At 30.7% G+C, this 27477-nt stretch overlaps 9 non-coding genes across 9 annotated transcripts; all 9 read left to right on the forward strand.

The window, feature by feature from the left end:
- Nucleotides 1–4739: 4739 nt before the first annotated feature.
- Nucleotides 4740–4893, forward strand: LOC114311497 (small nucleolar RNA snoR134). The gene has a single exon (XR_003646509.2). It is a non-coding gene; the product is annotated as a small nucleolar RNA snoR134 (small nucleolar RNA).
- A 238-nt stretch (nt 4894–5131) lies between these two features.
- Nucleotides 5132–5218, forward strand: LOC114322575 (small nucleolar RNA U36a). The gene has a single exon (XR_003650808.2). It is a non-coding gene; the product is annotated as a small nucleolar RNA U36a (small nucleolar RNA).
- Nucleotides 5219–5280: 62 nt separating this feature from the next.
- Nucleotides 5281–5373, forward strand: LOC114322558 (small nucleolar RNA Z223). Its single transcript, XR_003650792.2, has one exon. It is a non-coding gene; the product is annotated as a small nucleolar RNA Z223 (small nucleolar RNA).
- A 151-nt stretch (nt 5374–5524) lies between these two features.
- LOC114322564 (small nucleolar RNA Z278) lies at nt 5525–5642 on the forward strand. The gene has a single exon (XR_003650793.2). It is a non-coding gene; the product is annotated as a small nucleolar RNA Z278 (small nucleolar RNA).
- A 193-nt stretch (nt 5643–5835) lies between these two features.
- On the forward strand, nt 5836–5943 carry LOC114322569 (small nucleolar RNA snoR97). The gene has a single exon (XR_003650798.1). It is a non-coding gene; the product is annotated as a small nucleolar RNA snoR97 (small nucleolar RNA).
- A 13885-nt stretch (nt 5944–19828) lies between these two features.
- On the forward strand, nt 19829–19915 carry LOC114311492 (small nucleolar RNA U36a). The gene has a single exon (XR_003646503.2). It is a non-coding gene; the product is annotated as a small nucleolar RNA U36a (small nucleolar RNA).
- Nucleotides 19916–19977: 62 nt separating this feature from the next.
- On the forward strand, nt 19978–20070 carry LOC114311472 (small nucleolar RNA Z223). The gene has a single exon (XR_003646499.2). It is a non-coding gene; the product is annotated as a small nucleolar RNA Z223 (small nucleolar RNA).
- A 151-nt stretch (nt 20071–20221) lies between these two features.
- LOC114311479 (small nucleolar RNA Z278) lies at nt 20222–20339 on the forward strand. The gene has a single exon (XR_003646500.1). It is a non-coding gene; the product is annotated as a small nucleolar RNA Z278 (small nucleolar RNA).
- A 192-nt stretch (nt 20340–20531) lies between these two features.
- On the forward strand, nt 20532–20638 carry LOC114311485 (small nucleolar RNA snoR97). Its single transcript, XR_003646502.2, has one exon. It is a non-coding gene; the product is annotated as a small nucleolar RNA snoR97 (small nucleolar RNA).
- The last annotated feature ends 6839 nt before the right edge of the window (nt 20639–27477 follow it).

The raw sequence follows: 27477 nt of genomic DNA on the forward strand, positions 1-27477 counted from the left end.
GTGCCTCGAAATGCGTGCACACGGGCACGCAAACCGAGGCAATGATGAAATGCGATGAAATGACATGGAATGGATAGCAATTATTCTAATGGAATTTCAGCAGTAAAATATGGGGGAAAACAGTCCCGAAATGAGGCGAAATGACATGAAATGCATGGAATTGTCCCGAAAGGCGAATTTAGGCACCCGAAATGGCCTATAGCTATGCCAAACATGCACAATATGGACATGCAATGCAAAGACAGAAGCTAGACAGTCCCAAAAGATGCACTTTCACAGTTATAAACATGGCCAAACAGCAAGCATAGGTATGGAAAAAATGGCATGCAAGAATAGGGGCCAAAAGAGGGGTAATGAAGCAAGTGATATAAGCAAAACCCAAACTGAAAAATTTCCTTCTACAACATTGAAGAAGGACAAAAAATATGAATATTTACAGTATATGGCAGACCTCAAATCAGTATACAAACATGATAGAAATGTGATGCAAAATAAGGCTCAAAAGTGGCTATAACATGAGGTATACAAAATAATCACCAAACAGCCAAAGACCCTTAATAAAACATGTAGAATGGACCAAAATAAGCACTTTTCCAGAACTGTAAAATGGCCAAAAACAAAAGCATGGTAGGCTAACTAAACATGCAAGAATGGGGAATAAAAGAGAGATATAACATGAAGTGACCTATGGAGACCCCAAACCATGAAAGGACCTAAATGAAACATGAAGTATGGACCAAAATAAGAACTTTTACAGAACTGTAAAATGGCCAAAAACAAAAGCATGGTAGGCTGCCATTGCATGCAAGAATGGGGAAGAAAAGAGGAGTATAAAGGTAGGTATAACATGGAAACCCCAAATGGGGTTGAGCCCTTCTTCAATGTTGAAGAGGGGCTCAAAATAAGCCTAATATAAGTTTACAACATGCTCGAAAATAAATTTCTCATGGGCCAAAAATAGTATGCAAAATCATGACATATAAGAGGATAAATGAAGCAAGTGTATTATGGAGGGCTCCAACAGGGTTGAGCCCTTAATCAAAAGTGAAGATGAGCTCAAAATAGGCCCCTTTTCAGTTTTGGTCGGAGCTCAAATTAATAAGTATGTATGGCTTAGAGATGGTGCAAGAATGAGCTAGAAAAGAGGGAAATTGGACTTACCTTTGAAGACCAACACTTTTGTTGCTTCTTGGACCAGATTTGGTGACTCTAAGCTGCTGGAATTCTTCCCCTTGCTGCTGGAATGGAAGGGTGGTGGTAGAGCTTGAAGATGATGAAGAAATGGAACCCAAAACTTGAAGGAAATGGGGTGTTATGTATGTATCTCCTCCAAGCAAGCCTTGTAACCCCTTTTCTTGAGTTGGGAGGCCAGCAAAAAAAGAGAGAGAGAGAGAAGAGCCTCTTCTAAAGTCTAGTGAAAAATGAGCCTTTTTCTTCTTTCAAAAGGGGCCCCGGATGTAGATATTTTTTGGGGGAAAACCAAGGCACAGCTGGAATGCACTCAACCTGAAGAAGCAGGCCGGCCAGTTACTTTTTCTGCAGATGGCCGGCCAGCCACTTAACATAGCCGGCCGGCTAGGTCAAAGAAAAAAACGGCCGGCCGGTCAGAAAAAATGGCCGGTCACCCCCTAGGATGAAGCTCCAGAAGTTAGCTTTCCAATGGCGCAAACCTTGCATTAAAATTCCTCCTGTAGAAAAAGTTATGCTCCTTTCCGTGAAGCCGCGCAGATTCAGTCCAAGCGGACTTCAACCAACCACATCTCTCCCCCCCGGACTTGGACTTGGGAGATTCTTGAGTGAAAAATGAAGCCCCGGAAGTAAGCTTTCCAATGGTGGTGGCCTCATATCTTAATTCCTCTTGTGCAAAGAGTTACGCCCGTTTCGGTGAAGCCGCGCAGCTTTTTCTCCTTCCCGGATTCATGCTGAACCACTTTTGACCAAAAAGGAGTTGGCTTTTCGGCAAAATTACTAGCCTCCCACCAACTTTTGGTGTCCTCTCATGTGTGTAGATCACATATATGTGGTTTGGGGTTGGCAACAGTGACTCCAGGGTGTTCAACATTGCATTTGAAGAGGAGGGGCAAAAATGGAAAGAAAAATTAATGGCCGGCCATAAACTTTTAGGGTCCTCCCAAGTGTGTACATCACATATATGTGGTTCAAAGTTCAAGAAAGTGGGCCCAAGGTGTTCAACATTGGCCCGGAAGAGGAGGGGCAAAAATGGAAATAACAATTAATGGCCGGCCATGACTTTTTTGGGTCCTCCAAGGTGTGTAAATCACAGTTATGTGGTTGAAAGTTGGCAACACTACCCCTAGGGTGTTCAACATTAGCCCGGAAGTTGGAAAAACGGGCGTCGGGAGGCTCCGGAGGAGAGATAACTGGTTGCTGCAACAATTACTAGCCTCCCACCCTTCAGTGACCTTCCTGGTGATAAAACAGAGGTACCTGCCAAAAATGAACGAAAACCGATGCAAAACGAATGTTCGGGGGCCAAAACACGCAATTCGGGGCCCCGGAAACTGCCCGTTAAACACCGAAAGTGGCGTTCGGCCACGAAGTGGGTTTCTCAGACCCCAGTGTCCCTCAAAAGGGAGAAAATAATATGTATGCCAAAAATCAGAGCAAACGGAGATGGTTAGGCGGTCCCGAACCGAGGCACACGGCCTGACGGCTCTAAAAACCGGAAACCGGGCTCCGAAATGGGAAAAATGGCCTACGGCCACCAAATGTAGCCCACGGGCACTGAGAGATAGTCTACGGGACCTCTCCCTTCCCTCAGGAAAAGAAACAGAGAAAACCGAGTCTGGTTCGCAAACCGAGACAAGGCACAGAAGAAGGTTCGGAAATCCGGAGGCGGGGCTCGCAGCCAAGACTCTGAAACTTTGAACGAGCACATTATGCAATATCACCAAGTGCTTAACTGGTGACGTCTGAGTCTCAAGGTCGGTCAAAAATGGGGTGTCTACACACAGGCCGCGGGCCAATTTTACATTCCTATCAATGTGCATGTTAACATGTCAATGTGAATATTCACGCTGTCAACGGGCCGGGTCGGGCCTACCCCGAGCCGCGAGCGAGCTTCGGACAGCGGACAAATTTTATACTCCTATCAATGTTAATATTAATATGTCAATGTGAATATTCACATTGTCACGGGTCGGGCCAAGCCCGCCTCGGGTTACGGTCGGGCTGCGGGCCAATTTTGCACTCTTATCAATGTGAATGTTAACATGTTAATGTGAATATTCGCATTGTCAATGGGCCGGGTCGGGCCCGCCTTGGGCCGCTGGCCAATTTTATACTCTTATCAATGTGAATATTCACATTGTCAACAGGCCGGACCGGGCTTGCCTCGGGCCGCCCACGGGCCATGGGCGGGTTTCGGGCAGCCACGGGGCGCGGGCTAATTTTACACTCCTATCAATGTAAATGTTAACATGTCAATGTGAATATTCACATTATCAACGGGCCGGGCCGAGCCCGCCTCGGGCCGCGGGCGGGCTTTTGGCCGCCCATGGGCAGCAGACCAATTTTATACTCTTATCAATGTGAATGTTAACATGTCAACGTGAATATTCACATTGTCAACGGGTCGGACTGGGCCAGTCCCGGGGCCGCGGGCGGGTTTCACGCCGCCACGGGATGCGAGCCAATTTTACATTCCTATTAATGTAAATGTTAACATGTTAATGTGAATATTCACATTGTCAACGGGTCAGGCCCGCCCGGCTCGCTGGCGGGTTTCGGGCCGCCCACGGGTCAATTTTACATTCTTGCCAATGTGAATTTTAAAATATGAATGTTCACATCATAAAATTGTTAACCGTTCAAAAAATATTTATAAGGGTATCAAAATTAAATATAAGGGCATAAGTATCTAAGAAAATAGTGTAAATCAAGAAAAAGGACTTTATGAAATAAAACTATACATACATGAGACTAAATGGGTTAAAAAATTTCGTCATAGATTTCTTAAGTTAAAACACTTATAAATAAAATTTATCAATAAAAATCCTAAAAAAATATTATATAAATTAAAATTTTAAGAGGGTTTAATATATTTATGTCAGTGTAATTTACCATTTTAATTTTAAAGATAATTACTCAACCGTTTTAATGTTAAGGATAATTACTGAAAAAGCAAGGATTTCATTTGATACACCCGTATGACCTCACACGTGCTAAACAGAAAAGACGGACGGCCCAAATGCCAAACAAGAAAGCTAGGGTTTTTAGGGTTTCAACAAAATCCTCCCTCTGTGTATATATTTACCCCGATCCCTCTGCACAACCTCAACAAAACAGAGGCTCAATCGCTTTTCTTCACCTTCCAAAAGGGTTAGGTTGTCGAATCCTTAGGGTTCTGATACTTCTCTCTGCAACTCTCATGCCGTAAGATCTCTCTACCCCCCCCTCTCTCTCTCTCTCTCTCTCTCTCTCTCTCTCTCATGTATTTTGTTTTTGTTGATAGATATTTTACCTGTATAGACTTGTTTCTTTGGATTTGGTTTCTTGAAACTTTCAAATAGATCAGTTGAGATTTTTTACCGATAAAAATCATTAAACAGAAGTAAAGTTTATAAAAACATGATCTAATTAAATTTTTTTAAAGATTCGTACCGGTAAGAAAATTTCTTTTAATGATTCCTACTTGTAAGAAATCTCAACTATTTGATCCAGTTGAACAACTAGAGAGAAGCCATTCCCTGTTTGTTTCTTGCTATTCTCTCTCTGATTTGCACGATCTCTCCCGGGCGTCTCTGATTCAATTTCAATGACGATGAACGCCCCAAAGCTCGTGCTAGAATGCTCGCCGTTCCAGTGTTGCAGTTTAGCCTTTGTACCTTTCTCTTCCGTGGCTCAATTTGTGTCATTTTGGCGGCTACATCCATTAATTTTTATAGAATTTAATTTTCTTTTTATTTGCCCCGCCACACCTTTAGCTTTTTTTCAGATCTAAATTATGAAAAAAGGTCTAGTCATGGGGGCATAGATCGATCTCTGCGGTGTTAACGTGGGGGTTCAACTCTTTATTATCGTTTTGCCTCTAAAAACATCCGCTATACTACTCAATTTTCTCGAGAAAATTAGCTGCAAGAAAATTTTGGGTTTTTTTATAGTGTATTATCGGCGATGATTATATTTTATCCGCGCTTCTGAGAGTAATCGATGAAGCATAAACGGAAACGATGGTTGAATTTCTTGATATGAGCCGACTTCAATTTGTGAGTTATGTTTATATTGTTTTTGGATTTATTTTTTGGTTTGCGATTTCGTTATTGGCAGTGAAGATTATTCTACAGCTATAAAATGCCAGTTCTGCTTCTGAAAATTCTTGATTGATAAGCTGTTACATACTCTGAGCCTTTACATTTTGTGTGCAATCAAAAATTCTGATATCAATAAAATTTTGTATGTTAGTTTTTTTTATTTATTTAAAAAAAGATCATGTATTTGCTTTGAATTTTATTTGTACATAGCAATCATTTGTTAGATTTGTAGTTTGTAATTTTGTTTGACTGCCAGTGATGATATAATCCACTTGTTTGAGGTGTAGTGGAGCCAAGCCCCTGTCTTGACAGGGAGAACCTACTTGGTGAAGCTACATTTCATATGACTTTACTGGATTTCACTGAGGCTCATTCTACCTTTTTTTTTTCAGTATTTTATTTGTGTTTTTATTTAATTTTGAAATTACAACACTGGTTTGAATGGGAAAATGGGTGAGGCAAAGATTTGACTGTTTTTTTAGTTGTATTGAACAAATGTTGTTGAAGAACTATTTTCTATATTTGAGTTTTAACTATTCCCTTGCCCTTGTAAATAAATTCTACAAAATGTGGGTGTATAGGGACTGAAAAAACTCATAAATTATGTGTTTTCATCAACTTCTTCTCTTGAATATCCACGAGATTGGAGCCAAATAAGAGCACTACATTTGGATGTTTACTTGTTCTCTAATAATCTCCATTTTGTTTGTGCTAAAAATCTGAAGTTCTTATGTTTTATGAACACACTGTAAAAACCTAAAAATTTACTTTATAACAGAAAGAGCTAGGCTAAAATTGGGATTCGAATATGCTAAATTCATATTATCTACTGAATTTTCAATTTAACTCAAATTTGTAAGTGGCATTAATAAGTACATTAGAATATTCTTTGATTTTTGAGTTAATTTTTTTTCTACTTTTATGTTTTTTTTTAAATTTATTATACAACTAAAAATGAGAATAAATTAAATTTTTTTTTTTTAAAGAAGTTATAAAAATTAGACAGGAAGTTATTTAAAAAATGAACATTTGTCTCGGTTAAAAATTTGATCAAATTATATGCCTTATTTCTTAGTGAAAATTTCATAAAGTATACATTTTTAAAATTAATTATAAACAAAGTGGTGAAATTTTATAAATATTAATAGTTAAAATTAAGGAAATGCATCAATCAAGTTGCATTTTATTTTATGCGTTGATAAGTATTATTTGAGTGGTAATTATGTTTTTGTACAAGGTGTTCGGTTGAGTTGTCTTAAATGTTATGGGTAAATTCGAGATTTGGTGAAGTGAAAACTATGTTTGTGCTCAAAAAATTTACTTTTTCTATGTTCTTTCTATCTCGATCAAAATGGAAGAGATGAAGACTGAAATATTGTGGTTCTCAAATATTAATGGGAGTAAATTTTTTTGTCTGTTGTTTATTTGATTTTGACAATGTTAAATATAAATCTCCAATTCTATCAAAACAATGATTGGGATTGAGACCGGCATCATTTTGTTGTTGAGTTGATGTTATTGACGTATAATTGGCTTGTGTACGTTTATTGCGTCGTCCTGGGGGTTGTGCTAGTGGGCAATAGTGTTACGTATATGTTTTGATATATTTTTTTTCTTTTTTTTGATAAATATCAATATTTTGATTGTGTTGACAATATCTTTATTTATTGTTATATGTAATGTCAGGTTGATAATGCTATAGATTTGCATTGTATTCACCTTGTTTGGTTTCTAGTTTTTCAAAATATTTTTCAGAAAATTTTACTTTTTTATTTTTTGTATTTTTTTGTTTTTATTAATTTTTTTTAATATTTTAAATATTTTTTTTTATTTTTTAGACACACTTAATATAAATACATTTAAAAAGTAAAAAAATTATTAATTTTTTTTTTAAAAATTCATTAAATACCAAAAATATAAAAAAAATTATAAGAATTCAGTATATTTTTTGTATTTTTATGTATTTATTAATTTTTTAAAATATCTTTTAAAATATTTTTATTTTTTAAATATATCTAAGTAATGTGCATTTAAAAAAATAAAAAAAATGTTTAAAATTTAAAAAATATTCACTAAAAACAAAGAACACAAATTAAAAAAGTTAAATTTAAAAAAATTTAATCTAAAAAACTCAAACAAAACATAGTGATTGTTGTTATATGTGAATGGTAATGTAGATTTGGAGTACATTAAGATTTTGGTGGTGTGGTTATTATTCTATTGTGGGTTTTGTATGTGTAAATATTATTTGGCAAGTTGGTATATTTTGTTGTTGTTAGACAATGATCTATTGTGGGTTTTGTATGTGTAGATATCATTTGGCAAGTTGGTATATTTTGTTGTTGTTAGACAATGATTATGTTATGTAACATTGAGGTTTTAGTTGGTGCATTGTCATTGTGATGTTTGTGTTATGATTATTGGGAATATAGTAGTGTGTTAGTAGTTTGGATTATTTAGACATTAACTAATATCGGGACAAATATCACAAAAAGGAACAAATAATGTATTAGTAACACTATAAGTGGGGTAACATTATTCATCCAGAAAATTACTCTACTAAATTCTCACAAATATATATATATATATATATATATATATATAAATGTAGAAATCTACTTTATCTACATATGGTCAACATTAGGAAAAAATTTAAATAAAATTGCACTCCAAATCAAGTAAATACAATGCATACAAGATAGATAGGGCTATTTGGTTTGAAAAAACACTTCTAAAATTGGATGGAACATTATTTTTCAAATTAGATTTAAGAGTAATTTGTTCTTAATATCATAATTTTTTAGGTAAATTATAAATATATTTTTTGAGATTTATTTAAATTATAAATTATTTTTGTGATTTTAAAAACTACATTATGTCTTTGAAGTTTTTAATTTCATAACAAATGTCTTTTTATTAATAAATTATTAAGTTAATTAATAATTTTTAATAATATTAAAAAAAAATTTAATTAATAATTTAGATAATTTTATTATTATGTAAGTGAAAAGTTAGAAATTTTATTGTTTTAATTAATTTTGTTAAATAAAATTTTTTAATAAGGAGGTATTTGTAATTTTTTAAATTGCAGGAGCAATTTTTATTTTAAGTAAATTTTAGGTGGTGTATTGGTAATTTATCTTAAAAATTTTCATTAATTTAAATTAAAACTGATTGAAAAGCAAAGTTTACCCTTCTGGAACATAATTTTAAGTAATTGGTTTCATATAATTGAACGCAAGACTAGTCTTTTAAAGTTTTTATTTGAAGATACTGAAATCTCATACCCAGGTGGAGAAATGGAAGACTCTAAAGCGTTGTTGGGTTTGATTTTGAGAAATTTTTTTGAGAAATGAAAAACTATTTTCGTAAAAATAAATGGGTAAATTATATTTTACCTTCCTAAAGTTTTATCCATTTTTTTATTTTGGCCCTTCAAATTTAATTTTTCACTTTGGCTTTCATGTTAATAAACCTTTTCACTTTAGTTCTTTAAGTTCAATTTTTTCCTACTTTTGGTATTTTATGTTTGCAATCATGCTCTTGATATTTGTAATTTTCTTTTACTTTATTCCTAGATTAACTTTCATTTAAAAAATTATCAGAATGTCACATCAGTTCCATATTTAATGTAAAAAATTCATTAAAGGTGTAAAAAATAAAAAAATAAGAATTTTTTTAGTCTTTAATGAATTTTATTTTTAAATTTATTCATAAACATTATTAGATTATAGCTGCATCTAGATTAGATGTAACTTAAAAAATAAAAATAAATTTAACTAAGAAATGAAATATACTGGCTAAAACACTTATATTGTTAATTTTGAAATTATTATTCTTTATTTAGTGAATTTTTTTTTTAGTTAAATTTGTTTTTTTAGCTGCATCTAATCTAGTTGCATTTGTAATGTAATAATGTTTATGAATAAATTTGAAAAAAAAGTTTTTTGTAAACAAAAAAATTCTATTTTTTTTTTTTATTTTTTGCATCTTTGGTTTGTTGGTTTTTTAGATGGAGTTTGTTTAGGAGTAAAATGGGAATGATTGCAAACATGAAGGGTTAAAGTGAGAATGATTATAAAAATGAAGGGTCAAAGTCGGAAAAATCAAACTTATCAAAGTGGGAAGGATTACAAACATGAAGGACCAAAATAGGAAAAATAAGGGCCAAAGTGGGAAATAGTTGAAATTTTAGGAGGGCAAAGTGTAGTTTATCCAAAATAAATATTAAAAAATATTTCATGAATTTTTTTATTGTTCAAAAGATATAATTATTGTAAAAATTACAAGTGTTTTTGATTCTTGAATAAATTATAAATATATCTTCTGAGATTTATTTAAAATATGAATTATTTCTGTGCTTTGAAAAAGTACAAATATCTCTCTATTAAAATTTTTTATTTAATAGAATTAATTGACAAAGTGAAACTTCTAATTGTTCACTTATATAATAATAAAATTATTTAAATTATTAATTAAAATAAAATTTTAACATTATTAAAAGTTGTTAATTAATTTGATGATTTATTAATAAAATGATATATGTTATGAAATTAAAACTTTTGAGGGCATAAAGTAATTTCTAGAATTACAAGGGGTAATTTGTAATTTAAGTAAATGTTAGGGGTGTGTTTGTAATATATCCATGATGTTTTTTTTATTTCGTTCAGCAAATTAATTTTTAATTTTTGAATTTTTTTTGTGAAACAAGAAGTTGAAAATTAAACCAGACAGGTAAACGAGCAAGCTTAAGTTTGAGTAATTTTCATTGTGTTTTTATTAACAACCACCTTCTCCATCTCAAACAACAAAGAAAATTGTTTAGGAGCTCTAAAACAACGAGCACATGGTAGTTTCAATTAATTTGATGTTTTGCTCTTTATTATTATTTTTTTTTGGCCTTTTTTATTTCTTGCACTATCAACTTATTAGAACTAGTTTAATGCTCTCTTTTTAGTGGTTGACGAAATATGTACTCAAAAAGTGGCATGAAAATGTGTTCAAAAAACATGATGCTTCATTTGTTTCTGGTTGGAAGTTCTTTGAGAAAATTATGAGCTGGAAAGACAAGGCGTATCCTATGCTTTCTCCATGCAATTGTGTTGAATCTCTGTTGAAAATGGCACAAAAAATGTGTTTTGGAACAGTTCTTATGGGAATGCAGTATTTCATACCAAACTCCCAACGAAATCTTGTGACGAAATTTGTTCTCAAAAGTTGCACAAAAACTTATTTTAGAAACATGCCCTTGATTTCTTACGAAAAGGAAGTAAGACCATAAGAAATCTGTAAATGCAAAACGTAATGCAACTACGCGCCGGCCCTGCCCTAAGGCAGGTAAGACTTGTGTCTTAGATCCCATATTTTGGTCTAAAAATAGGACTCCCAAATTTAAAAAGTTGTTATGGGTTCAACATTTTTTTTTTTAGTTTTAAGATCAATTTAAAGAGCCCCAAATGTTTTATTGGGTCCATGTATAATTTAGCCCATATTTATTTATAAATGTGTTTGGCCTATATTTGTTAAAATGAAAATACATAAATAAATAAATAAAAAACAATAGGGTCCCTAAATTTGATAAAACATATAAACATATAAGAATTTATTCTTAATTAGGCTGCCATTGATTATATTTTGTTTGGTTTGTGAAAAACGGGTTGAACGTGATTCAGATAGATTGACTGGTTATTTTGTTTGGTTTGTGAAAAACGGGTTGAACGTGATTCAGATAGATTGACTGGTATGAGACCAAAATTATTATTGTGATCCATAAAGTTTGGGCCATGGTCATCTTAGTATATATATATTATTTTATATGTAGATATGTGATATGGAGGTATAAGGCCTGTTTTAAATTATTTGGGTTCCTTAATGGGAGGGCCCAGTAATTGTTTTATTTAGGCCCAGTCCCCTCTCCTATCCTTATTAGGGTTTACATATATCTATATATATGTAGATCAAAAGGTTGTTAGCCCCATTGAAAGACAACATAAAGATTAGGAGAAGGAGGGGGAGAGCTGGTGCTAAGGTTTTCCAATTGTGAATGCCATATTCTTTCAAGGAAGCAAAACTCAAGACAATAATAGAATCAAATGGTATGTATCTGAGTTTATATTTTAGTAGTTACTTATATTCATATTGTTTTGATTTCTAGTATATAGATCCTAAAATCTCACATGTGGTTTCTTTTTTTCCTTCGCTCTAACCCTCTCCCGTGGCTGCTGTTGTTGCCCTATGTGGTGAACAAAAAATAGAGTAGGGTTTGTGTTTATTTTATTTTATACTAGTGGTGGGCACACATAGGTCAAATAAATAGATAAATATACAAAACATATGTATAAGTTACATGCAACTCAAATGGTAGGAGTCTTATATATTAACCTTGTGGTCTAGAGTTCAAGTCACCCCTTCCTCTCTCTCTCTTTTTATTTTTATTTTTATAATAAACCTTGTCTCTAAATTAAAGACTTTCACCATAAATTTATTTTAGGTTTAAAATTAATTAAAAGATCCTCCAATAATATTTAATTTGCACCTTAGAATTCACCACCAAAATATTTGAGATTGTAATATTATTGTTTAATTATTTACTCTAAATTTGGCCCCTGAAAATAGGGCCCCTAAATTTGATAAAATATTATAGGGCCCTATTTTTGGGCCAAATTTAGGAGCCATATTTTTGGGCCAAATTTAGGGGCCATATGTTGTATATGTTTATGTTTATATGTTTTACCAAATTTAGGGGTCCTATTGTTTTTTATTTATTTATTTATGTATTTTCATTTTAATAAATATGGGCCAAACACATTTATAAATAAATATGGACTAAATTATACGTGGGCCCAATAAAACATTTGGGGCTCTTTAAATTGATCTTAAAACCAAAAAAAAAAAAAATGTTGAACCTATATCAACTTTTTAAATTTGGGAGCCCTATTTTTGGGCCAAAATATGGGGCCTAAGGCACAAGCCTTACCTGCCTTAGGGCAGGGCCGGCCCTGTGAGAGAGGAGAGGGCACAATAACCATTGTTGTGTTGTCATATGGGTCTATTTCAAGTCTCGTTTTGATGATAGAAATTATTTATTTTTTAAAATACATCAAGTAAAATATACTTATTAAAAAATCAAGTTAATCGAATATTGTTAACCATTTTATCGAATTGCATTTGTATTTACAAAAATAAATGACAAATGTGATTTCAAATATAAAACTAAATACAAATGTGAGTGGATGCAAGAGTTGATGATATTTAATCAACTTTTATTTTTTACAGGTATGTTCTACGCAATATACTCTAAAAATGAATAGTTCGAATTATCAAAATGAATATCAAAACAGGCTTATATGACTGCACAACAGGGACTGATGTGCGGGGTACAATGGCCACCCCATCTCCGATTAAATAGTTGATTTGTCACAAATATAAAAAAATGATGTGTGTGTTCGATACCATTAATAAATGAGATTAGCATCAACATTTTTAAAATATAAAATCTCATCAAATTAAATTGTCGAAACAATATTATTAATATATTAAAAAAAATATTTTGTTATGATTTCAATAGTTAGTTTCGTATAAGGGAAATTATTTTTTTAAAGACTATGTACAACGAAGATTTATAAATGACACATCAGGGTAGGTCTCACCTTCCCATTAGAGCTATTAGAGCTCTTATATTAGAGCTCTAAAGCATTTTTGTTTTTTAAAATGCAAACTGTAATAACTCCCCCAAAAATCATGACAATGATAATGCAATATGGGGATAAGATATCAGCAATTTGAGGAGAAGGAATCGCTGCTCACGAGAAAGCACATTGGCAATAAGGAGGAAAATGATAGTGAGGTGGGCCTCAGCCTGAAGACGAGTGATGATTGTTACTTGGTTGGAGGTGAGGTCATTCTGTTTAGGTAAATTATTAATAAGTTTTAATAGTTAGATTTAATTTTTATTAGATTATATTAAAAATAAATTTTAATAAAATTATCGTTAAAAATAAATTTTGTATAGTGATTTTTTACATGTCGTTAAAAATTGATAATTAGTGATTTTTTTGTCACGATTTTTATAAATTGTCTCTAAAATTTATAATTAGTGACGTTTTACAGGAACGAATTTTTTAAACTGTCGCTAAAAGTTGAAAATTAGTGACATTTTTTTGTGATGACTTTTTTAAACTCTTGCTATAATTAGTAACATTTTTTGTGACAATTTACAAACTGTTGTTAAAAATTAATAATTATCAACTTTTTTTTAATGGTATTTGATAAAAAACGTTATTAATTATCATAGTACTTATTTGACAATTGGTCCACTTATTAAAACCTATATGTAAGTCACTTTTGTTTTTGCCCCCCTATTATAATTATTGTACAAGCGATTGAACTGTTTCCAATCTGTAATCAGATTGGGCCGTTTAGTCTGATCTAATGGACTCACTTTTAAGTCCTATTTCACTGATCTGAATTGTTCACATTTTAAGATTTGTCAAATACATTATCCATGCAAAAAAATCAAGTTGATTGAATAACAAAAGGTCAATTTTGTATGAACTATTTGTTTTTTCATCGTCTATTTTTTTTTAATATAAAACTTATCTAAACACATGGTTGTCATTATTCAATCGACTTGATTTTTTTGCAGGAATGGTATACTTAACGAATCCTCAAATCTAAAATGTTCAAATTATCAAAATAGAACCCAAAAATGAGTTTATAAGGCCCAACAACACCTTTAGTTTAATAGAGGACTGAAGAAATGTCATAGCCGTTGTACAGTACATACATACCCTTTTAAAGGGTATGTACTATATACACTTATTACGTCTTTTTGATAAGTATGTATTTTTGTGATAATTGTTACATTTTTTTTTTTTATAAGAGTTATGTTAATTTGTGATTCAGAAATAAAATTATGCATTTTGTAGCAGTGTTACACATTTTTGTGATGATCTTACATATTTTTTTGTCAAGATATTTTCTAACCACAAAATGTGTAATAACAAAAATGTGTAATTTCATTTCTCAATTACAAATTATCGCAACTCTTATTAAAAAAATGTAATATGTATCACAAAAATATGTAACACACCAAAAAATACAAAACAAGGTGCATACCATAGATTTTCCCTTGTTATTAACATTCCCCAATTTAAAATATCTATATAATAAGATAATTTTGTTTTTGGAAATGTCTCTCTAACAATTAGTTAGAACGGTAACCCATCAATGTAATTGATGGTTAAATTTACTTGGACCGAAAAATTTCAGTCAAAGTAACTTCTTAGCACCTTCTTTCCATCATTTATTCCTCATCTCTCGCTCTCTGTATTTATTGGATTTATTAATAGTTTTACATTACAAGAATGTATTAATTTATTAGATTGATTGAATTGTTGAAATTGATTTTTTTTTTTTAAATCTTCTAATGTTAAAATTATTCTTTTTAGTGCTTTAGTCACTAAGCAATTATGACCTCTGGGGCTTCGGCTTCATAGGGACTAATCCAGAGGTCACCCTTTTGTAATTTGGTAATTTTTTTTTTTTTTTAATTGTGTGTGAGAGAGACATTTTCAAAAACTCACTATGTTTGGTTTGGAATTTTCAAAAATATTTTTTTAAGTTTTCAATTGGTAATTTTTTTTAATTTTTTTACTTTTTAGATCCACTTAATCTAAATATGCTTAAGAAGTATATATATATATATATATATATTTTAAAATTTAAATATAACAAAATATGAAAATGTACATAAGTTTTGTATTTTTTTGTATTCAAGAAATTTTTGAGATTTTTTTTTGGTACAAATTTCGTACTTTTTAAAAGTGTATCTACAAGTAAATCCAAAAACTCAAAAATATATATATATATATATATATATATTAAAAATTTAAAAAAGCACTAAAAACTAAAATATGAATTGAAAACTCAAAAAAATATTTTTGAACATAGCTGCTACAGAACTCGAATGACATTGGCGCGAATGGCGCGAATCAAGTCGTCTGCCCACTCATTACGCACAACAATACCTATGTGGATTTCACGCTTCTGCAAAACAATATTACGACTTAGAAACAAATAATATTACGACCTAGCAGCTCTGTTTCTCGGGAGATAGAAAGACCACGACCTAGGTGGCGACGATGACGACGACCTATCGGTGACCATTGACCACCGTCTACCACTCTCCAATTCCTCTGATTTCACTAAAAATTTCGGCTCCACCCACCAACAAAGAATTGATTTGTGGGCCATTGGTATTGCTTCAAACATTGACATTTGCTTTACATTGGTTGAAATCTGGTTGGTCTATGATTTTGCTCATATTTTCTTTACATTGGTTGCAATCTTCTTGGTCCATAACATGATTTTGGTGTTTTTGTATTGATGCATTGTATGTGCTTGTTAAGAGTCCACATAGAAAGAGATTGAACATTCATTGAACAAAATTTGTTATCCATTTTGTAGAAAATGAAGTTGTTTGAACTGTCTTTGTAGATAGCTCCCAGCTTACTTATTTTCTTCTTGTAGAAAATGAAGCTGTTATCCATTTTCTTCTTGTTTTTTGGTGGAATGTGATATGCCTATAACCTGAATTTTGTATGTGATAATTTTTGAATGCCATAAAGTATATTGCTCCCAGCTTGTTTTTTTCTCGATATTGTCCTTTATCTTGATTGTCACATGTTTCACAAAATTCTCGATAGTATTGCATCAAAATTATGTTTCACATGTTTTTGATCAATTCCCGTTTCAAATGTTTTGAATTGTCAACCTAGAAGCTTCATTTTAGCAACAAAAGGATGGAAGGTTCAAACAATCCTAGTCAGGAAGTTGAAGAACCTGAGAGTGGTGAAGTTGAGGAACCAAAGCAGGGGATGTGTTTTACTTCAAAGCAAGAAGTGTATGCATTTTATGCAAAATATGCAAAGCACTTTGGATTTGCTATAGCTTATGGAACACAAAATTTTGGTAATGATGGGGAACTAAAATACTTTGGAATTGAGTGTACTCGGGCGAGAAGGAGAAGAAAAAGATCGGAAGTGAACTCGCTAGAACCATCTTTGTCATCTAAAAACGATTGTAAAGCAAAAGTAAGAAAAAGTCTACAAAAGGATGGAACGTTTAAGTTGACAACCGTTGTGCTGGAGCATACTCGCGGCTTGGTTCCTAGTGACTCATGGCATTTTGTAATGAATAAGTGAATTCTAACTCCTGTGAAAAAAATATTAGAAATAAACGATGAGGCAAGGATAGGGGTGTCTAGGAATTTTCATTCTATGGTTGTTGAAACAGGGGGATTTGAGGCATTAACATTTGACGAATGAAATGTAAGGAATCACATTGAGAAGGCTAGAAGATTGAGGCTTGGAGTAGGAGTCGAATTAGTTGCGTTTTATTTTCATAGGATGCAACAACAAAATTCGAACTTCTACTCTGAAATGGACTTTGACGGAGAAGGATGCTTGCGAAACTTATTTTGGGAAGATGCAAGGAGTAGGGCAGCTTATAAAGCATTTGGGGATGTTGTCACATTTGACACAACCTATTTGACAAACAAATATGACATGCCGTTTGCTCCGTTTGTAGGAGTTAATCACCATGGGCAGTCAATTTTGTTTGGTTGTGGGCTGTTATGTAATGAGAACACTGAGACATTTGTATGGCTATTCAGAGCTTGGTTAAGTTGCATGCCAGACACTTTTTCGAATGCTACAATAATTGACTAGTGCAAAGCTATGCAAAATGCCCTACAAATTGTCTTCCCACAGGCTTGACATCGTTGGTGTTTTTGGCATATAATGAAGAAAATTTTAGAAAAATTGAGAGCCTATTCGAATATGAATCCATAAAGTTTTCTTTGCAAAAGGCAGTTTATGAGTCTTTCACAAAAAATGAATTTGATGAAGAATGGCAAGCAATGATTTCAAAGTTTAGTCTATATGATAACGATTAGTTGGGGGTATCATATGATGAGCGACATGGGTGGATTCCTGCCTATGTGAAAGACATTTTTTGGGCTGGTATGTCAACCACATAGCGAAGTGAGAGCATGAATGCATTTTTTGATGGATATGTCAACTCGAAGACTACTTTAAAGCAATTTGTTGAGCAGTATAACAATGCCTTGAGGAGTAAGGTGGAGAAAAATACCAAAGCAGATTTTAAATCTCGAAACAAATTGTATGATTGCCTGACAATGTATGCTTTTGAGAAGCAATTTTGTGCAGCCTACACAAATGCATAATTTAAAGAGGTTCAAGCAGAAATGAAACGATTATTGTATTGTTGTGCAACTCTTGTGGAAGAGAAAGGATCAATTTGTACTTATTATGTGTGCCCATTCACTTAGTGTGCTCCTTGAGAGGTCCACATATGAGGTTCCAGATAAATACATTGTACCGAGATGGAGAAAAGATTTGGAAAGAGGGTACACATGCATTCCTACCACATACACTACATATGGGGTTGTTCTGAATACAAAGGTGCATGATAACTACGACAAGACAATGGATGAAATTATAGAAATTGCTTCTAACGATGATGCTAAGCACAAAGTCATTCAACTTGGGTTGATAGAAATCAAGGCTAGAGTGAGACAGGTTGAGGCAAGTTGTGCGAGTAATGTGCCACCTTCTACTAGTTGTGTCCCACCTTTTACTAGTACTATCCAACCTTCTAATACTTCCCCCAAAACTCAGGCCGGTCGCAGTTCTACAAATATAAGCATGACTCGCAAGGTGCTTAGTCCTATGGTTGCTCACCAAAGAGGCCGTCCATGTACCAAACGGAAGGTTAGCAAAGTGGATAAAATAGTAAATCGGTTGAAGGGAAAGAATAAAAAGGCATAAAAAAATACAGGTAAATTTTTTATTTTGTTTGATATGTAAATCTTAGAATTTTGTTTACTTCAATCACTCAACAATGTGTGTTCCTATAGGGTTGTAATTTGAATTTTGCTTTTATGGATGTAATGCAAGTGAGTCCGTGTATTGATGGCACACAGGAGAGTATGTATGTACCGGTATGTTTTAAAAATATGACATGAAATTTTGTTGCTTATTTTCATTTGCAGATATGTTTGTCACAAAATTTGTTCATATTATTTACTTGCATTGAATAGGTACGAGGTAGCCCAATGCAAATGGTGGATAATATTGGAACCGGATCTCTTAGTCATTCAGGAATGGTGACCAATATAAGCAGTCAAAGTGGATCAATTACTTCAAAAATTTTTTAGTTGAATATAGATGTGGATCCAAATGTCCCTTTCTATTTCTAGTTTTTTAGTAGTAATTTTAAGATTTTGTTTTGTAAACTTTCGATACTTTGGTTTCTTTAGGATCCAATCAAGTCTCATCACTTGTAATGTAATGGTTTAAAGTGATTTTGGATCCAATCAAGTCTCATCACTTGTTTTGTCAATTTCTGTTACAGGTCTGAGCATAGCTTCCTGTTGGTTGTGTTTTTTCGTTTATGTTGATACTCACAGGCAGTGCTGGTTGCTGCTCTTCTACTCTGCTGAACATCTACTGCACTCCTACACTTTGATGCTGATCTTCTATGCTGCCCGTTGTTCTGCTGTGCCGCTATAGGCTTTGCGGTTGTGTTGCTGTGCTGCTGATGTGCTGCTATGTTGTGCTGCTGTGTTGTTTAGGTTCCCTATTTTTGTTACAGATATGGATGTTGAATAGGTGTTGGTTGGATGTTTGAATAGATATAGATTCTGTACGTTGAATAGTTTAATCTATTTTTGTTATAGATATGGATGTTGAATCGGTGTTGGTTGGATGTTTGAACAGATATAGATTCTGGATGTTGAACAGTTTTATCTATTTTTGTTATAGATATGGATATTGAACAAGTGTTGAATAGATATCTATTGTCTTGAACAGATATAATGTATTTTTGTTATAAATATGGATGTTGAATAGATGTTCACCAACAGTTTAATCTATTTTTGTTAGATATCTGTGTTGTTAGCCTTTTAGTTTGGCCACAAGTATTTCTTGATAAATCAACTGCAAAACCCATGTTTATTTCTTCATAACCTTTCTTGTTCACATCAAAACTCATAACAAAAACAGTAAATCATAGATGGTTGAAGAACCCAGCAACAAAACTCCACTGTTGAACACAAAAAGAGCACAATAACATTTACACCCAAACAAAACTCCACTGTTGCTTTGCCATAGATGGTTCAAGAACACAAAACCAGCATAACAACATATATACCCAAACCAAGAACTCTCAAAACCAAATGTATAAGTTTACAACATTCATTTTAACATTAAACAAATTAACAGCATTAGCATGCTAAAACCAGTACACACTATGCTTGCCATCGTAAGAAATTTCATAGTTCCTACGTTTGCCTCAAGCCGCTCCAATAATGAAAAAAGGTCTAGTCATGGGGGCATAGATCGATCTCGGCGGTGTTAACGTGGGGGTTCAACTCTTTATTATCGTTTTGCCTCTAAAAACATCCGCTATACTACTCAATTTTCTCGAGAAAATTAGCTGCAAGAAAATTTTGGTTTTTTTTAGTGTATTATCGGCGATGATTATATTTTATCCGCGCTTCTGAGAGTAATCAATGAAGCATAAACGGAAACGATGGTTGAATTTCTTGGTATGAGCTGACTTCAATTTGTGAGTTATGTTTATATTGTTTTTGGATTTATTTTTTGGTTTGCGATTTCGTTATTGGCAGTGAAGATTATTCTACAGCTATAAAATGCCAGTTCTGCTTCTGAAAATTCTTGATTGATAAGCTGTTACATACTCTGAGCCTTTACATTTTGTGTGCAATCAAAAATTCTGATATCAATAAAATTTTGTATATTAGTTTTTTTTTTTTTTAAAAAAAAAGATCATGTATTTGCTTTGAATTTTATTTGTACATAACAATCATTTGTTAGATTTGTAGTTTGTAATTTTGTTTGACTGCCAGTGATGATATAATCCACTTGTTTGAGGTGTAGTGGAGCCAAGCCCCTGTCTTGACAGGGAGAACCTACTTGGTGAAGCTACATTTCATATGACTTTACTGGATTTCACTGAGGCTCATTCTCCCTTTTTTTTTTTAGTATTTTATTTGTGTTTTTATTGAATTTTGAAATTACAACACTGGTTTGAATGGGAAAATGGGTGAGGCAAAGATTTGACTGTTTTTTTAGTTGTATTGAACAAATGTTGTTGAAGAACTATTTTCTATATTTGAGTTTTAACTATTCCCTTGCCCTTGTAAATAAATTCTACTAAATATGGGTGTAGGGACTGAAAAAACTCATAAATTATGTGTTTTCATCAACTTCTTCTCTTGAATATCCACGAGATTGGAGCCAAATAAGAGCACTACATTTGGGTGTTTACTTGTTCTCTAATAATCTCCATTTTGTTTGTGCTAAAAATCTGAAGTTCTTATGTTTTATGAACACACTGTAAAACCCTAAAAATTTACTTTATAACATAATGAGCTAGGCTAAAATTGGGGTTCGAATATGCTAAATTCATTATCTACTGAGTTTTCAATTTAACTCAAATTTGTAAGTGGCGTTAAGTACAGAAATCAGAAAAGGAAATAAAGAAAGTAATGTTTGTTTGAAAATGTTTCCTTAATTTTGTAGTAAGATTAGAATATTCTTTGTTTTTTGAGTTAATTTTTTTTCTACTTTTATGTTATTTTTTTTAAAGTTTATTATACAACTAAAAATGAGAATAAATTAATTTTTTTTTTTTAAAAAGTTATAAAAATTAGACAGGAAGTTATTTAAAAAATGAACATTTGTCTCGGTTAAAAATTTGATCAAATTATATGCCTTATTTCTTAGTGAAAATTTCATTAAGTATACATTTTTAAAATTAATTATAAATAGAGTGGTGAAATTTATAAATATTAATAGTTAAAATTAAGGAAATGCATCAATCATCTCATAGTCTTGCATTTTATTTTATGCATTGATAAGAGTACTATTTGAGTGGTAATTATGTTTTTGTACAAGGTGTTCGGTTGAGTTGTCTTAAATGTCATGGTTAAATTAGAGATTTGGTGAAGTGAAAATTATGTTTGTGCTCAAAAAATTTACTATTGTCATTTTCTATTTTCTTTCTATCTCGATCAAAATGGAAGACACGAAGACTGAAATATTGTGGTTCTCAAATATTAATGGGTGTAAATTTTTTTGTCTGTTGTCTACTTGATTTTGACAATGTTAAATATAAATCTCCAATTCTATCAAAACAATGATTGGGATTGAGACCGGCGTCATTTTGTTGTTGAGTTGATGTTATTGACGGATAATTGGCTTGTGTACGTTTATTGCGTCGTCATGGGGGTTGTGCTAGTGGGCACTAGTGTTAGGTGTATGTTTTGATATATATATATATATATATTTTTTTTTTGTGATAAATATCAATATTTTGATTGTGTTGACAATATCTTTATTTATTTTTATATGTAATGTCTAGTCGATAATGTTATAGATTTGCATTGTATTGTTGTTATATGTGAATGGTAATGTAGGTTTGGAGTATATTAAGATTTTGGTGGTGTGGTTATTATTTTATTGTGGGTTTTGTATGTGTAGATGTCATTTGACATTTTTGTTGTCAGACAATGATTGTGTGATGTAACATTGAGGTTTTAGTTGGTGCATTGTCATCGTGATGTTTGTTTTATGATTATTGGGAATATTGTAGTGTGTTAGTAGTTTGGATTATTTAGATGTTAACTAATATCAATGTTATATTAGGGACGAATATCATAAAAAAAAACAAATAATGTATTAATAACACTATAAATGGGGTAACATTATTCACTCACAAATATATACATATATATATAAATGTAGAAATCTACTTTATCTACACATGGTCAACATTAGGAAAAAATTTAAATAAAATTGCACTCCAAATCAAGAAAATACAATGCATACAAGATAGATAGGGCTATTTGGTTTGAATTCTAAAATTGGATGGACCAAATTGGATGGACCATTATTTTTCAATTTAGATTTAAGAGTAATTTGTTTCTAATATTATAATTTTTTAGGTAAATTATAAATATATTTTTAACTAAATTATAAATATATTTTTTGAGATTTATTTAAATTATAAATTATTTTTGTGATTTAAAAAATTACATTATGTCTTTAAAGTTTTTAATTTCATAATAAATGTCTTTTTATTAATAAATTATTAAGTTAATTAATAATTTTTTAATAATATTAAAAAAAATTTAATTAATAATTTAGATTATTTTATTATTATGTAAGTGAAAAGTTAGAAATTTTATTTTTTCAATTAATTTTGTTAAATTTTTTTTTTAATAAGGAGGTATCTGTAATTTTTTAAATTATAGGAGCAATTTGTATTTTAAGTAAATTTTAGGAGTAATTTGTATTTTAAGTAAATTTTAGGTGGTATATTGGTAATTTATCTTAAAATTTTTCATTAGTTTAAATTAAAACTGAATTTTTTTCCCTATTATTTTTCTTGAAAAGCAAAGTCTACCCTTCTGGAACATAATTTTAAGTAATTGGTTTCATATAATTGAACGCAAGACCAGTCTCTTAAAGTTTTTATTTAAAGATACTGAAATCTCATACCCAGGTCGAGAAATGGATAGGGATGGCAATGAGGGCAATGGGGTGGATATTAATTCTTCATGTCCATTCCCCTATAATAAATTTTTTCCATTTTTCATTTTCTATGGGTACCACCCTCCCCATTTCTTAATGGGTATGGATTTTTCCCCATCCACTTTAATCTCTATTTTTATTTTTTATATTTAATGTTAACAATCACTTTTTTTTTTTTTTTTTAAGGTTCACAACAAAAACTAAATATACTTTCAATCTTTTTTCTTTCTTTTTTAATATATTTAATGTTAACAATTTTATTTATTTATTTATTTATTTATTTTTCATTTTTTTTTAAAGTTCACAACAAAAACTAAATATACTTTCAATCTTTTTTCTTTCTTTTTTAATATATTTAATGTTTACATTTTTTTTTTTTTTTTTTGTTCAATTTCAAGGTTCACAACAAAAACTAAATATACCTTCAATCTTTTTTCTTTCTTTTTTAATATATTTAATGTTAACAATTTTTTTTTTTAAGGTTCACAACAAAAGTTAAATATAATTTCAATATTTTTTCTTTCTTTTTTAATATATTTAATGTTAACAACCTTCTCTTTTCTTTTTTATAAAGGTTTTATCTAAATATACCTTTAATCTTTTTTCTTTCTTTTTTAATATATTTAATGTTAACAACTTATTTTTTTATTTTATTTTTTATTTTTTTTAAGGTTCACAACAAAAACTAAATATACATTTAATCTTATTTTATTTTATTTGGTTCAACAACAAAAGTAAATACACATTAATTAATTAATTAAAAATTTTGTTTTATAATAATCAAATATATAATTTTGAGACAATCAAATAAATTTTAGTAATTGAAAAAAAAAATGTGGAAGAACGTGAAAGATTAAAAAAAAATTACAACCATCTCTCTCTCACTCTCTCTCCCATACATGTTACAAGAACTTGATTGCAATGTTATAAGAGCCTGTTTGAAAAAATAAAATGTGAAAAAACCTGTTTTAAGAAAGTGTTATAAGACCCATATTAAATTGCATTAGGATATAAATAAGGAATTATTTGTTGATCTCTTAGCCACGGATATTTTAGACATTAAACCATCTTTCTCTTAGCAAATTTGAACCATTCATTTTAATTTATCCAAAATCTAATTATACCTTTAACAAATCTGAACCATTCATTTTAAGATATCTATACCTTACCACACCCAATTCATCCTCCATCTTCTTCCTTTAGTCCCCCACGAAGTTTGTTGTTTGTTACTTTTAAAAAACAAAAAATGTTTTTTTCAATTAAATTTTTATTAATTTCACAACACCATCACCATTATTCCCACCTTCACACAACCTAGGGCTGAGCAAGAAATCCGTAAAATCCGTAATCCGATCCAGTCCAGTCCAATCCGATAGGTTTGGATTGGTTTTTCGAATCCGTGGTTCGGTTCCGGATTGAAGAATTAAAAATCCGTAGTCCACGGATTGGTTCCGGATTGAACCTCACGGTTCCGGATTGGAACCGATCCGGACCGTATACAAATAGTCTATATTTTTATTATACATCCTCCCCCATAGTATCTTCTCTTATTCTATATAAAATCTAAACTCAAACCTAAACCTCGTATAATATCTTCTTTTATTACTTTTGTTTTTTAGTTTTAATTTGTAATGATCTAAATACTTATGATGAAACTAGTTTTTTTATGATTGTTTAAATTCTAGAACATTATGTCGCTATTATAAAAAAAACATGTTGCTATTGTAGAACTAATATAGCGCTATGTTTATATTTTTATAAAATTAAAGTATTATATATATATATATATATTTTTGTTATTTAATTATGTGAATCCGTGGTTCTAAACCGATCCAATCCGTGTTGAAATGGATTGGTTCGGATTGGTTCCAAGATTTAAACGGATCGGATTGGTTCCGATTTTTCAGGAACCGTAGATAACGGATTGGTCCTGGTTTTATCCCAATCCGGTCCAATCCGGACCATGCTCACCCCTAACACAACCATCACCATAGCCACTACCATCATCACTGTCGTCATCACCCCACCACTATGTCACAATCTCTACTTTCACCTTCGTTCCATCACCACCACCACCAAATATAAAAAAATATATTTTTAATTTTTTTTATAAAAAATATTTTTCATTAAAATATTTTCTATCTAAATAAATGAAGCATAACATTGGGAAACAAGCTGATTTCAGTTAAATCTGTTCATAACTAAGAAAAATTCTTTTATTTTAAAAAAAAAATTATTTAGTAAGACTTTGTATCCCCTTTTTGTTTTTCCAGCAAATAAATCTTTGTACCCATCCTTTCTAACCAATCACGACTCATGCTTGTTTTGATTCTTTATAATTTTCTTATTTTTAAAAACATTCATATATATATATATATATATATATATATATATATGTTGTATAAATTGTGTGATAACATAAAACAAATAGATTCATACTCGTTAATTGAAATTTCAGAACAAGCAAACCATTCTGAAAATTACAATACATAACAAAATAAAATAACATAGAAAAGCAAACCGAAACCTGCACTAGACAGTGTCCTTAATTTTTTTAAATAAATTTAAAAAATTCTAGATATGCATAAAATTTGACAAGAATAATATGACAATGTTAATTGATGTGTATTTGATTTTATTGTTGAGCCAAATAAAATAAAATAAGATTGAATGTATATTTAGCTTTGGTTGTGAATCTTAAAAAAAAATAAAAATAAAAATAAAAAAATAAAATAAAATTGTGAACCTTAAACCTTAAAAAAAAATTAAAAGAAAAACAAAAGAAAAAAGATTGAATGTATATTTAGTTTTGGTTATGAATCTTAAAAATTAAAAAAAAATGGTTGTGAACCTTAAAAATAAAAATAAAAATTAGATGTATATTTAGATTTGGTTGTGGATCTTAAAAAAAAAAAAAAAAATTGGCTGTGAACGTGAAAAAATAAATAAATAAATAAAAGAAAAAAAAATTGAATGTATATTTAGTTTTGGTTGTGAATCTTAAAAAAAAAAAAAAATCATATGGGGAAATTAGTGGGTACGTATCCCCAACCCATTCCCTATGGATATTTAAAGAATATCACTTACCCTACCCAATGGATAAGAAAAAAAGGGGAAACCCATGTATTTAGGTTGGGTCTCCATGGATATCCACAGGGTAGGTTATCCATTGCCATCCCTAGAAATGGAAGACTCTAAAGCGTTGTTGGGTTTGATTTTGAGAAATTTTTTTAAGAAATGAAAATTATTTTGGTAAAAATAAATGGATAAATTATACTTTATCTTCTTAAAGTTTTATCTATTTTTTTATTTTGGCCCTTCAAATTTAATTTTTCACTTTGACTTTCATGTTTATAAACCTTTTCACTTTAGTTCTTTAAAGTTTAATTTTTCTTACTTTTGGTATTTTATGTTTGCAATCAAGCTCTTGATATTTGTAATTTTCTTTTACTTTATTCCTAGATTAACTTCCATTTAAAAAATTATCAGAATTTGTCACATCAGTTCCATGTTTAATGTAAAAAATTCATTAAAGGTGTAAAAAATAAAAAAATAAGAATTTTTTTTCGTCTTTAATGAATTTTATTTTCAAATTTATTCATAAACATTATTAGATTATAGCTGCATCTAGATTAGATGTAACAAAAAAAATAAAAACAAATTTAACTAAGAAATGAAATATACTGGCTAAAACACTTATATTGTTAATTTTGAAATTATTATTTTTTATTTAGTGAAATTTTTTTTTTAGTTAAATTTGTTTTTTTAGCTGCATTTAATCTAGTTGCAATTGTAATGCAATAATGTTTATGAATAAATTTGAAAAAAAAGTTTATTGAAAACAAAAAAATTCCAATTTTTTTAATTTATTTTTTGCATCTTTAGTTTGTTGTTTTTTTAGATGGAGTTTGTTTAGGAGTAAAATGGGAATGATTGCAAACATGAAGGGCTAAAGTGAGAATGATTATAAAAATGAAGGGAAGTGAGAATGATTATAAAAATGAAGGGCCAAAGTCGGAAAAATCAAACTTAAGGGACCAAAGTGAGAAGGATTACAAACCAAAATAGGGAAAATACAACTTAAAAGGCCAAAGTGGGAAATAGTTGAAACTTTAGGAGGGCAAAGTGTAATTTACCCAAAATAAATATTAAAAAATATTTCATGAATTTTTTGATTGTTCAAAAGATATAATTCTTGTAAAAATTACAAGTGCTTTTGATTTTAGAATAAATTATAAATATACCTTTTGAGATTTATTTAAATATGAATTATCCATGTGCTTTGAAAAAGTACAAATATCTCTCTATCAAAATTTTTTATTTAATAGAATTAATTGACAAAGTGAAATTTTTAATTGTTTACTTATACAATAATAAAATTATTTGAATTATTAATTAAAATAAAATTTTAACATTATTAAAAGTTGTTAATTAATTTGATCATTTATTAATAAAATGATATATGTTATGAAATTAAAACTTTTGAGGGCGTAAAGTAATTTCTAGAATTACAAGGGGTAATTTGTAATTCAAGTAAATGTTAGGGGTGTGTTTGTAATATA

Source organism: Camellia sinensis, chromosome 7, assembly GCF_055761805.1.
Source record: "Camellia sinensis isolate YWXY chromosome 7, ASM5576180v1, whole genome shotgun sequence".
In the NCBI taxonomy this organism is placed as follows: Eukaryota; Viridiplantae; Streptophyta; class Magnoliopsida; order Ericales; family Theaceae; genus Camellia; species Camellia sinensis.